We start from the raw sequence: 11,968 nt of genomic DNA on the forward strand, positions 1-11,968 counted from the left end.
GGGGACACAGATTAGAAGAGATAGAGCTAGTAGAAAGATTTGGTTAAGCCAAATAGAGTATGTGAACTTGGTGTTGGAGAGATTCAACATGTTGTCTTGTAAACCTTTGGTAGGTCCTATTTTGCAAGGAACAAAATTATTAGTTAAGGATTGCCTGAAATCTCCTTTTGAGATATAGGACATGACTAGAGTAATGTATACAAGTGTTGTAGGCAATTTGATGTATGCCATAGTCTATACAAGGCTAGACATTGCCCAAGCAATGGGAGTTCTAAGTCAGCTTATGGCTAATCCTGAACGAGTGCATTAGGATGCTGTGAAGAGAGTGTTCATACATTTGTGGGGTACTTCTGAGTATTCCCTATGTTTTCATGGTTATCATAGTGGACCTTGACATTTAGTTTGTATTCATGGATTTGTGGATTTGGATTAGGTAGGTGAAATTGACAATAAGAGATCCACTAGTGGATACATTTTCATGATGTTTGGTGGTGCTATTAGTTGGATGAGTAAGCGCCAGGTTGTAGTCACTTTGTCCACGATAAAAGTAGAGTACATGGCAGCTACTCATGCTTGTAAGGAAGCCATTTAGCTTAAGAGTTTGTGTTCTGGTATTGATTTTGATTCAAGACAAATTACATTTTGTTGTGACACTTAGATTGCCATTAGTTTAGATAAGGTTTCTACTTTCCATGCCTAAACAAAACATATTGATGTACAATTCCATTTTCTTCATGATATGGTAGAAGATGGAAAGGTGAAGTTGGAGAAGGTTGATACTTGGCGAATGTTGCAAATGCATTGACAAAGCCACTGAATAATGATAATTTTGAATGGTGTACCAGTTCAATGGGCCTTGGGGCCTGAGAAGTTGATGTTGTAGACTCTTGAAAATCTTCAACAAGTGGGAGAATATTGGGATAAGGTGTCTCAACCTTGGAGTCCTAACATTGGTTATTTAATAATTAGTTTATTCTAATTTGTTAATTTCCTAAGTTGTGATTCACTTTGTGGGTCCTCTTAGTGAGGTGGCATCCTACATGGAAGAGATGAGATGGTGTAATCCTCTTTTAAAAAATTGGTGTCCACTTGGAAGCTTCTACATTTTTGGAAGGCGTTGTCATATATTTCCAGTTTGGAGTAGAAATTGATTTGGCAATTTCCTATGTTGACTAAAGAGTCTTGGATTGTGTTTTATATTATGGATTAGAGTTGTATTTGAGCAGCTAATATTTATGGTAGAGTTCACTTTTGACAAGTGGTGTGAGGTAAGGAAAGCACCTATTCTTGGTTGTGAGAATTTCCATTTTGAACTTGCATTGCATTTGGCAAGATGACTATGTTAGGTGAGATAGGTATTAGTGCTTTGGAAGTTGCTATGTGCAACATGTCATGACAATGGTAATTGTATTATTTATGACACAACCTACCTCTTAAGCTTTGAAGTTAGGTATGGAAATCATGCCCGAGTCTCCCTCTTTGTGTTGAGCTCTATAAATTTGTGGTGTCTTGGCTTATTTTGTATAAGAGGTTGAATATTTTGAGGGACATCGTTATGCTTCTAGAATTATTCCCGAATCTTGTAATAGTGTGAAGACTCTTGAAGAGCATAGCTCTGAGATTGTATTGTAACTTGTAATGGCCCTCCTTGATTCATCTTTCCTTTTTGTACATCAATAGACCATATTGATATAGATTCTAGTCTATTTTATGATGATTTGATGGTATAATATTATGTACTAACCCTATTTCATGATTATATTGGATATGATGATTATTATGATAGTGCTTGGTTGTTGTAGCTATCTTCTACTGCATTTATGATAGGGACGATGTCCTACCACTCATTCATGAGCATGATATGACATTGCGGTTCCCCTTCACTTGTCTGTCTATTTCATGATATATGTTATGGTATATGTTGTTGTACTTTTATTGGTGGTGACAGGTTTGCAGGTACTAGATATTTACTCCACTTGGCTTCATAGGTTTGAGTGTGTCTTCATCCCAATGGGAAGTTGATTGGAGATGACATGAAATCCCATTCTACACTTTAGGTTTAAGTTGGTACCCTCTCAGTCTTGGTTTTGTTGTTAGAGTTATGTAGTGCTATTTTATGTTACCCTATGTTGGGTCATCATGAGGAGTTGTGATTATTTATTAAATTAATTATTAATTGATTCATATAATTTATTATTAAAACAAATTGATGGATGACATTAATATTTTATATTAATTTTATTTTATGGATATATATTTTATTGGTGCCTTTTATTATTATTATTCGATGGTTTACTGTTTATTTGAATATTTATTATTTGAGCCATTGATTTAATTGGATTTATTATTATTTATTGGTTATTGAATTATTTTTTGTTTTATTTATTTATTTGCTTTATTTTTTATTTATTTATCTACTTATTTATTGGTTATTTATTTGTTATTATTTATTTACTTACCCCTTGTTATGATTGGCCCTTGTGGGAGTTGTGATTGTGAAGGTATTAATATTATTTAATTGTTTGTTTATTTATTTATACTATTTTGTAGTTTAACATTTATTGGACATTTATAGTATTACCCATTTGATTATTTAATTATTGGGTTGGTCTTATTCATTTAATTCTCTTTTTACTCTTTTTTATTATTTACCCTACCTACCCTATTTTATGATTGGTGGAGAGTTTTGGGTAATTCAACTAATATTATTTTATATTATTTTCACCTTGGTTTCGGGTATGATAGGTGTGAAATATTATATTTAATTATTATTTTTGTTAGCCGACATATTTCATAGTTTTGAATGAAGTTATATTTATATGGATTTTTGAGCATTATTGTTGGTTGGCTTGCTGGAGATTGTATTCATTTTTACAAAATTCTTGATTTTGTCTTGGATTTGGGATTGCGCATCATCAAATTTCATTGTTCATTTTCTGCTATTACCAGATCGAAGGTTTTATCCTTCTTTGTATTTATTTTCAAAAAGCTTGTTTGGAAAATATTGTCTATGGGCAATTTCGAGTTGCTAAGGAATTAAAAATAAATCAATTATAAATGTAATTGTTGGGACTATTGAATTCTCGGTTAGAATTTTTGAAAATATTTGTTTTGACTTTCTGGGTTTGGAGTTGCATGTATTATTTTGGTTCTATAGTGACTGTTATATCAGCGACAAAACCTTGTGTATATGTCGTGGTGTCGCGAATGTGATGTTTAGTCTATTAGCATTTTTGTAGTGATTATAGTGTGAACAAAAAAACCCTATGTATGTGTCATAGTGTGTTGTGAATGTGTTGTTTAGCCTGTTAGATGTTTTGCAATGAATTGTTGTGTGCACAAGAAAACCTTGTTTATGTGTCACAGTGTGTCATGAATGTGAAGTTTAGCCTGCTATATGTTCTACAATAACTGTGTATGTGTCAAAGAGTGTCGCGAATGCACCATTTAGCCTATTAGATGTTTTGTAGTAACTGTTGTAGGTAGGGCAAAGCCCTGTGAATGCACTACAAAGTTTTGTAAATGCATTGTTGATTATGTACTGTTGTTTTGGCCTTTTTGAGTTTTTTTTTTAATTTCTGTTTTTCATATTTTTTTGTCAATCTAGAGGCTGTCATTTTGGCTTTCTTTTTGAGTTCCTAAGTTGTTCTAGGATAGATTATTCAATTAGAATTGATTACTTTCATTGCTTTGGTTTAAGAAAGACAAGTTGTTCCTTGCTCATGTTTATAGATTTTGTATGAGGCTCTTGGGTATTATTTGACTTGGCATTATGGCATTTTGGCTTTTCTGAGTTTCTTGATGTTGTTCTGGGAATGATTTATTTATTTGAGATGATTAATTACACTATTAGATTGAGAAATATGAGAAATGCTTTGCTGTTATTCTTTGGGTTCATATTGGATGTTTTTGATAATGAGATTCTTGATGTTTAATGATTCTTGGTTGCCTATGTAGGGCTGTGATAGTGACATATGTTGTTCATGCCCATGGGCATAACTTTTGATTTTAACCTTGGTTATCCAGTTATGTTGCATTGAGAGCCCTTGTTTATGTGGTATGTATGATGTTACCCTAAGGTCTAGGTACATCCTAGTAGGAGTGGGCTTCCAAGTGAGTGACTGGGGTCATGGGGAGTAGACAACTAGGTTACCCAGGGTCTAGACCACTAGGATATCTCATTGGGAGTTTACCTTGTAATCAAGTCATAATTTAAATTAATTCATTCTAGGAAGGGGTTGGATAATAGTAATTCACCATAATAAGAAAATCTCCCTTCCTCCTTTAAGGTTGAGATGACTTTGCATGGGCATTATGGATGTCGGAATGGGTTCCTAGGTTCCAATTATGATTGCATGCGATGCCAATCTTTCCTTACATGTAGTTCCTAGCACATTGAGTCTTAATTTGTTGAGTAGCCTCTAGAGGTCTTATGTTGTTTTGAGCTTTGCTTTAGCCACATGATGTGTGGAGTGTTATCCTATGGTTGTTAGGTGTCAGCCTAGATCTAGAGTGTGTATGGGATCTTGTATCATCTCTTAGCAGAGGGGGGGTGGTTCCTTTGGTTCCACATGATCAAGTGGTTTTATACCTTCTTCCATTGGGATGTTCTTCTTTGGATGCTCTTATCTCTTCAGCTATGGATGGACATTTGTAGAAGATTGATGTATATGCTTCATATGACATACGTATAATTTAGGAGATAATTGTATTATGGTTGAGAGGTACACTCCTTGATGTAAATTAATATAGTATTCATATGTAATGGTAGATGATATTTTAGGTGAACATATTGATGTATCTTTCTTGTATCTTAGATAATGCTCATTAATGGAATTGGTTCTATAGATATGTATTTAGTGTTATGTGAATGTCTATGATGATTAAGGAAATTGATTAGTAATGTGGTGATTAGTATTGGAAATAAAATAATGATGCTAGGATGTTGAATAAGTGATTGGGATTAGGAACATTTGGAATTGGTGTTTTTAAATGAATCTTAGGGGTTTAATGGGATTTGCATTATTAATGGATCTATTCATGATAGATAAACTAGTGAGGTATCTTATGTATGCATGAAAAAAGAAAGCTTAGTTGAGTTATAATGCATTGGATCATGATAGTAAATATGATGTTATGCTTATATGGATATGATCTTGATGAGGTTGTAAGTAATAGCATTGAGGTGCCCTAGGGAAAGTTCAATTATAGAGTTGCATTTGTTTTCGCTTGCATATAGTGCTTTTATGTTTATGTTCATGATGAAAGCATATATATCTTGTTAATGTATGTTAGATGCATATGAGTAGTTAGTTGTATATGTTGCATTAGTAGATGTTTTTAAATTTTTTTTAACCTCTATTTGCATATTATATGGTTAGTTTCTCTAGAGTATTTTGGTAGGAATTACATAGCTATTGTTGTTGTTGATTAATACAATTGAGTTGAGTGTTTGGAGTGTGCATTTTTTATTGGAAGGGTTTTCCCACGTATATGTTGTGTTATGAGTTTATTGTATTTTAAATATTTGTTAATTTTTAATTAGATGTGCATATAAATCTATAATAGTTAAAGGGTTTATAAATTATTTGCATTCATTCTCTTGATAGTTCAATGTAGGAAGTTGTATTCCACTATGAGACCAAGATCTTTCATCTCAAATTCATTCATCATAACAACTTTGAATTCACATTTCATCATAGAACTACTACCCATATACAATAGATCATCAACATACAAACTTATGATGACAAATATCAGTACCTTCTTGTTTGTAGTAAAGGGTAGGATCACTCTTACTTCTCTGGAAGCCATTCTCCTGAAAGTATCCATCAATCCTAGCATACCACACTCTCAGTGCTTGCTTGAGGCCATACAAAGCCTTCTTCAACCTATACACTTGATTCTCTTTTCCTTCTACTTCAAAACCTTGTGGCTGCTCCACATATACTTCCTCTTCTAACCACCCATTCAAGAAGGCACTTTTCACATCCATATGATGTATGCTCCACTTATTCTGAGTTTCCAATGAAATCAATATTCTAATGCTCTCTTGTCTTTCTATTGGTGCAAATGTCTCTTCATAATCAATTCCATAATTTTGTGTGAAGCCTTTAGCAACTAATCTTTCCTTGTGTCTTTCAACACTCCCATCACTGTTAAACTTGGTCTTGTAGACCCATTTGGTTCCAATCTTTTTCTTGTCATGTGGAAGCTCTGTCAACTCCCAAGTGTCATTCCTATGAATGGAATCCATCTCTTCTTCCATGGCTTGCACCCAAATCTCATTAGTACACAAATCTTCAAAACATGATGGTTTAAAATCAGCCTTGGCTAATAAAGCAAAATTCACTGTCTCACCTATTGGGTTTTCTTCATGTACTTGATTTGCATTCCTCTGATAGATGTCACTCAATATCCTTACCTTCCTTGTAGATCTTGGAGAAGAAGGTGGACTTGAACTTGGTAGTAAAGAACTTGATGAAGGGTTGCTTGATGGAGTTAAACCACTGGATATAGAAACATTAGTTGACTGCTCATGATCAATATCAATAATTATATCATTATTTAAAAAAGATTTTGTCTTCTCAACATGGCCTTTTTGATGACCATAAACTCCTCCTTCATCAAAAATAACATCTCTTGAAGCAATAAGCTTGTTAGTGATGAGATTATACAATCTATAAGACTTGCTTTTCTAACTATACCCAATAAAAATACATGACTCACTCTTTGCATCTAACTTTTGTCTATTCTGATAAGGTATAACACATAAGCCAAACAACCAAAAACTTTGAAATGATTAACATTAAGCCACAAGATTCTGAAGGCTACCTCGGCCAACATGGAAGCCCTTATCTACAAGCTGGAGAACTACCAAGGATATAAGGTCACGAAGGGCATTATTGATGTTAAGAATGACACTCCAAATGATAAGGACATAGGGATTGGGAGAAGAACGAGAGAAAGCACTAAAAGGATGCAAAGCCACGACAAGGAAATCAAGGCTATTAAGCGGGCAATGGACAATATGGAACAGATGGAGTTGGAAGTGGCAGAAATACTTAAGAAATTAACCTAAGTCTGGGCTTCTGTCGGTCTTTTTTGGTCTATAATCTATGTTCTCTTGTTTGCTAGCGTTTTGTTTGCCAACTATCTTTCCTTTGTTTGTTGTCTTTTTGTTTAGCTATGCTGTAATGTTTATCTTTTGATCTTCTAACTGTATTGAGTTTCAGGGGCCCATCAAAACCTATTTTCCCATATTCAAAAACATTAGGCCTTTTCCCATATCATGCTTCATAAGGATTCATCTTTTCCAGTGCATTTTTGGAGATACAGTTGAGGATGTACACTGTTGTAGCAATTGCATCTCCGCAATAAGAATTGCTCAATCCCTTGGTTTGTAGTTCATGCACCTTGCCATTTCAACCATAGTACGATTCTTTCTTTCAACCACCCCATTCTATTCAGGTGTGTATGCAGTTGTGAGTTTCCTCTTGATGCCATTAAGATCACAATCTCTGGAAAGCCTTTGAGAAAAATTCTTCTCCACGATCAATCCTTAAACATTTGATCTTGCACCCTTTCTCATTTTCTATGAGGGCTTTGAACTTATTGAATGTATCCAAGGCTTCATATTTGGCCTTCAAAAAATATACCCAATAATTTCGTGAGTAATCATCAATAAAAGTGATCAAATATAATGACTTACCCAGACTCTTAGTCTGCATGGGACCACATATATCTGAATGAACAAGATGAAGTGGGTGATGGTACTAGTACATTCAAAGCTGATTTCCGACGGCAGTTTGTCGGATTTGCGATGAATTTTCGTCGAAGTGTCGATGAAATCTACCATCAAAAAATCAGCGTTGGATTGGTCGACGATGCCATGCCCGTCGGAAATTCGACAACCAATGGACTCTGCCGATGGTCAAAGAAGTCAGTGGTTGAAAGCTTGGTATTCGTCGTAATTCCGACGATGATAATTTTTATCAAAAAAAAATATTATTACACTGAAGATAATTATTATCACCGATTATGTGTTTTCATCGAAAGAATAATATCGATCAGAAAAAGGAAGCTACATCGATAAAAGATATCGATGAGACCCAGCGATGTCTCATCGATATAAAAGAGCCATCGAAGGAAGCAAACACCGATGAATTGCAGAAAGGACTCACCAAAGATAATAACTTCATCGACAAAAGATATTGAAGAAAACAGAGAGGGTCTTCATCGACGGGAAAAGTTCACGAGGAAATAATACTATCGGTGCAACATAAAAAGGACCCACCGAAAGGAGCGTTTTCATCGAAAGAATAATATCGATCAGACAAAAAGAAGCTACATCGATAAAAGGTATTGATGAGACCCAGTGATGTCTCATTGATATAAAAGAGCCATCAAAGGAAGGAAACGCTGATGAATTCCAGAAAGGACTCACTGAAGATAATAACTTCATCGACAAAAGATATCGAAGAAAGCAGAGAGGGTCTTCATCGACAGGAAAAGTTCTCGAGGAAATAATATTATCGATGCAACATAAAAAGGACCCACCGAAAGGAGCGTTTTCATCGAAAGAATAATATCGATCAGACAAAAGAAAGATACATCGATAAAAGATATCGATGAGGATATAGGTTTTGAGGAGGTTAAAAGACATGTTCTCGATATGCGTGGTTTTGCCGATGTAACTTTATCGGTGAAGAACGATAAGGGAAAATAAAGAAAAGATTCCATGAGATAATAGACTCATTCATCGACGGGGCATAGTGATATCAATGAAAGAAGTATTTCGATGGAAAAATAAAGGAGGACACTAAAGCCCAAGGTTTATTCGACATAAGTCCCGATGTGTAATACCCCGCCAGGAAACCCTGAAGGGATTAAGCCATAACACAAGAATAGAGTGCAATAATTTTTTCTTTTACATAAACACAACATTAAGATACATCAAGATATCAAAGATTCAGATTACATAGTAGAAGACATCAACTAAAACCTAAAGAGTTTCCCAACATGATTACTTAATTACACCTTTCACTTAACACTCATAATTAATCCAATAAGCTGATTATCTTATAACGTCATAATTCTTAATCAAGGATAATTTCTTTCAGAAGATGGAAATATAAATCACAAGCAAAGATTCATCCATTAAGATCTACTCATAATCTCCATTCAAGCTTTTCATTATAATAAAAGCCATGCATCTAATACTCTAACACACAAGAATTTCATCATAAACATATGAAATCTTCCATGCACACTTAATTTCCTTAATAGCAACTGAATATATCCCACTACTCTAAGTTACATTCTTTCATAATACAATTTACTGCATTTTAAAAGACGATTGCATACATGCATCTACGATAAATCTCATCTAAACCACTTATGCATTCAATCAAAATGGCATTCATACATGCTAACACTAAACATGAACTATAAGAAATAAAAGCATCACATAACACAAAGATGATCTTGGAGTTCACCCCTAAAGGGCTACATATCTGGGTCTGCTCAACTGCAAGACCCCTCTGATAATTAATAAAGTTAAGAATACATGAGGTTCTCATAATTTACAATCCTTATATCAAGGCGAAAAATAAATGATATGCAAGCGACCGCATCGGTCAATACATACATAAACGATCCATGAAAATGAAAGGGTCCAGTTGAACAACAATCAAAGCTAATACCAAGGTCCATTTGAACATTCACAAAACTGAGTCATCACCACCCAAGGTCTAACATGAAACCCGATACTCACAAGGGAAAAGATAATAGGACAACCCACAAACATACTCCTATCAAGACAATACGACAACACACTAGCGAACGTAGGGACAAGTGTCATCACACAACCTGGTATGGTTACCATGGCAGGTCTTCATAGGTTCCGGCCCCATACACTGGGTTACCCTAACAACTTAATCCGAGCCTCCGGCCCATCCAAGCCTCATGTGGACCCACACATCCTCTCGTGAAGACAAGGATGATGGTTTGCCATTTCAGGCCTTCTCACAGCATGTCGAGTCTATGTTAGCACTCGTCCCATGTGTGAGGCACAATTATCTTACTTAGAGATTACATTCTAATCTACTGTTAGGTTATCACTTATTAGACTCACTTTTGACGGGTTACCCAACAGTCACTTTGGGCGCGACCCCCAATCAAAAGCCACTTCCCATACGACACTAGACTATACTCAAGCAACCTTAGAAATCAAGGAATACACATGGTCAAGCAAATGGAGTTCAAAAATGAGGAAACAACCATTTGGTCAAACATGACTCAAAAGAGGTACACTTACTGACGGTACTCTAACCAGAGACCTGACCAACTATGGTCAACCATGAATCATCATTCGATACCCATATAAAGGATATGACCGATACAACACCACAACAAAATAATAGTCAACTCGAGACCGAGGACAGAAATAGGTACCCCAAATCAATCCATACGATAGGGTCCAATCAAACAAAACAAGGTCTTGCCATTATTTAAGCAAAAGCGAATACAGAAATTAAACTTGCAAAGGCAATAACCGGAAAAGATAATCTTTTTTCCATATTGATTTAAACATTAAAATCGATCCAATTTTCTAATTGATCTAAGTTTGATTGCAGTTAGTCTACCCTGTCTAGGCACAGGTCGTTCATGGTTTCTAACTCAGTAAAGTTCATTCGCATCGTAAAACTACATAAATACGTCATCATGAGTTTTCAAACCAAATTCACATGAATATAAATAAATGAACATAAATCAATTAAAATATGATATTTATTCATCAAAATAAAACATCATTCTCACACTAGTTCGAAAACAATTTCTCAAAATTCATCTTTTCTAGAACCAAGTTACTCTCTTCAGATTAAGGAAATATACATTTAAAGAAACCAAAAATAGATAAACATCTCCCAAATTACCCAAAATATTTCCTTGCGTATATTTAAACAAATATACAAACCTAAAATAATAATTAGTATATATATCTCTAACTATATATACCTTAATTTATAGATTCATAATTCAACCGCAATTAATATATATTTAAAAAAAATACATTAATTAATAAAGACAATTAATATATAATTAATAATACTCATTAATTATAATTTACTACAATTAATATATATATATATATATATATATATATATATATATATATATATATATATATAAATAAAATATAAATAAAATATACATTAATTAGTAATTAAAAATTAATATATTATTAATAATATAGCTTAATTTAAAAGTAATAATAATAAAACATTTAAAAAAACAAACTTTTTTTTAAATAATAAAAAGAAACTTTATTTAATAATAATAAAAAAAGAAACTTTATTTCTTTTAAAAAGGGTAAGGGGAAACCCACGTGGTTCCCCTTTCCTTTGGGAAGGGATGTCCCCACAGCCATGGCTTTTGGTAGCCCAAGCGTGAGGTTGGGGTTGAGCCTTGGCTCCCCCACCTCATGTAAAACAATAAAAATGTTTTTTTTGTTAATTTAAATTTTTTTATTTTTTTTATAAATTTAAACAATTCTGCCCCCACAGAATAAGCAAACAGAGAAAATTCTCAGTCAATTTCTGGGAAATAATTTTCATTTCAAATCCCTCAGGTATAAATAAGCATTTTTTTTTATCAAAAAAATCTCAAACAAAACCCCAAATGAAATATACTCAGAAATTTTCTGAGACAAAACAAAAAATGAATTTAATCAATCTAAAACAAAACATTTTCATTCCCACAACTAATTTAACAATCTATAAACCAAATTGCAGGATTCATGGAGGAATTTTTGGAGTTCTTACAAATCCTATTTACACACAACACTTTAAATTTAACCCATCATTTCTTTCTCAAAATGAAGAAATGGATTTGCATCTATGAAACAAAGGATTCAATGCTAAATTAATTGTTCAATTCATTTCCAAAATGAAGGGGTTTTCTTAAA

This window comes from Cryptomeria japonica, chromosome 4 (assembly GCF_030272615.1).
Source record: "Cryptomeria japonica chromosome 4, Sugi_1.0, whole genome shotgun sequence".
NCBI classification, from domain to species: Eukaryota; Viridiplantae; Streptophyta; class Pinopsida; order Cupressales; family Cupressaceae; genus Cryptomeria; species Cryptomeria japonica.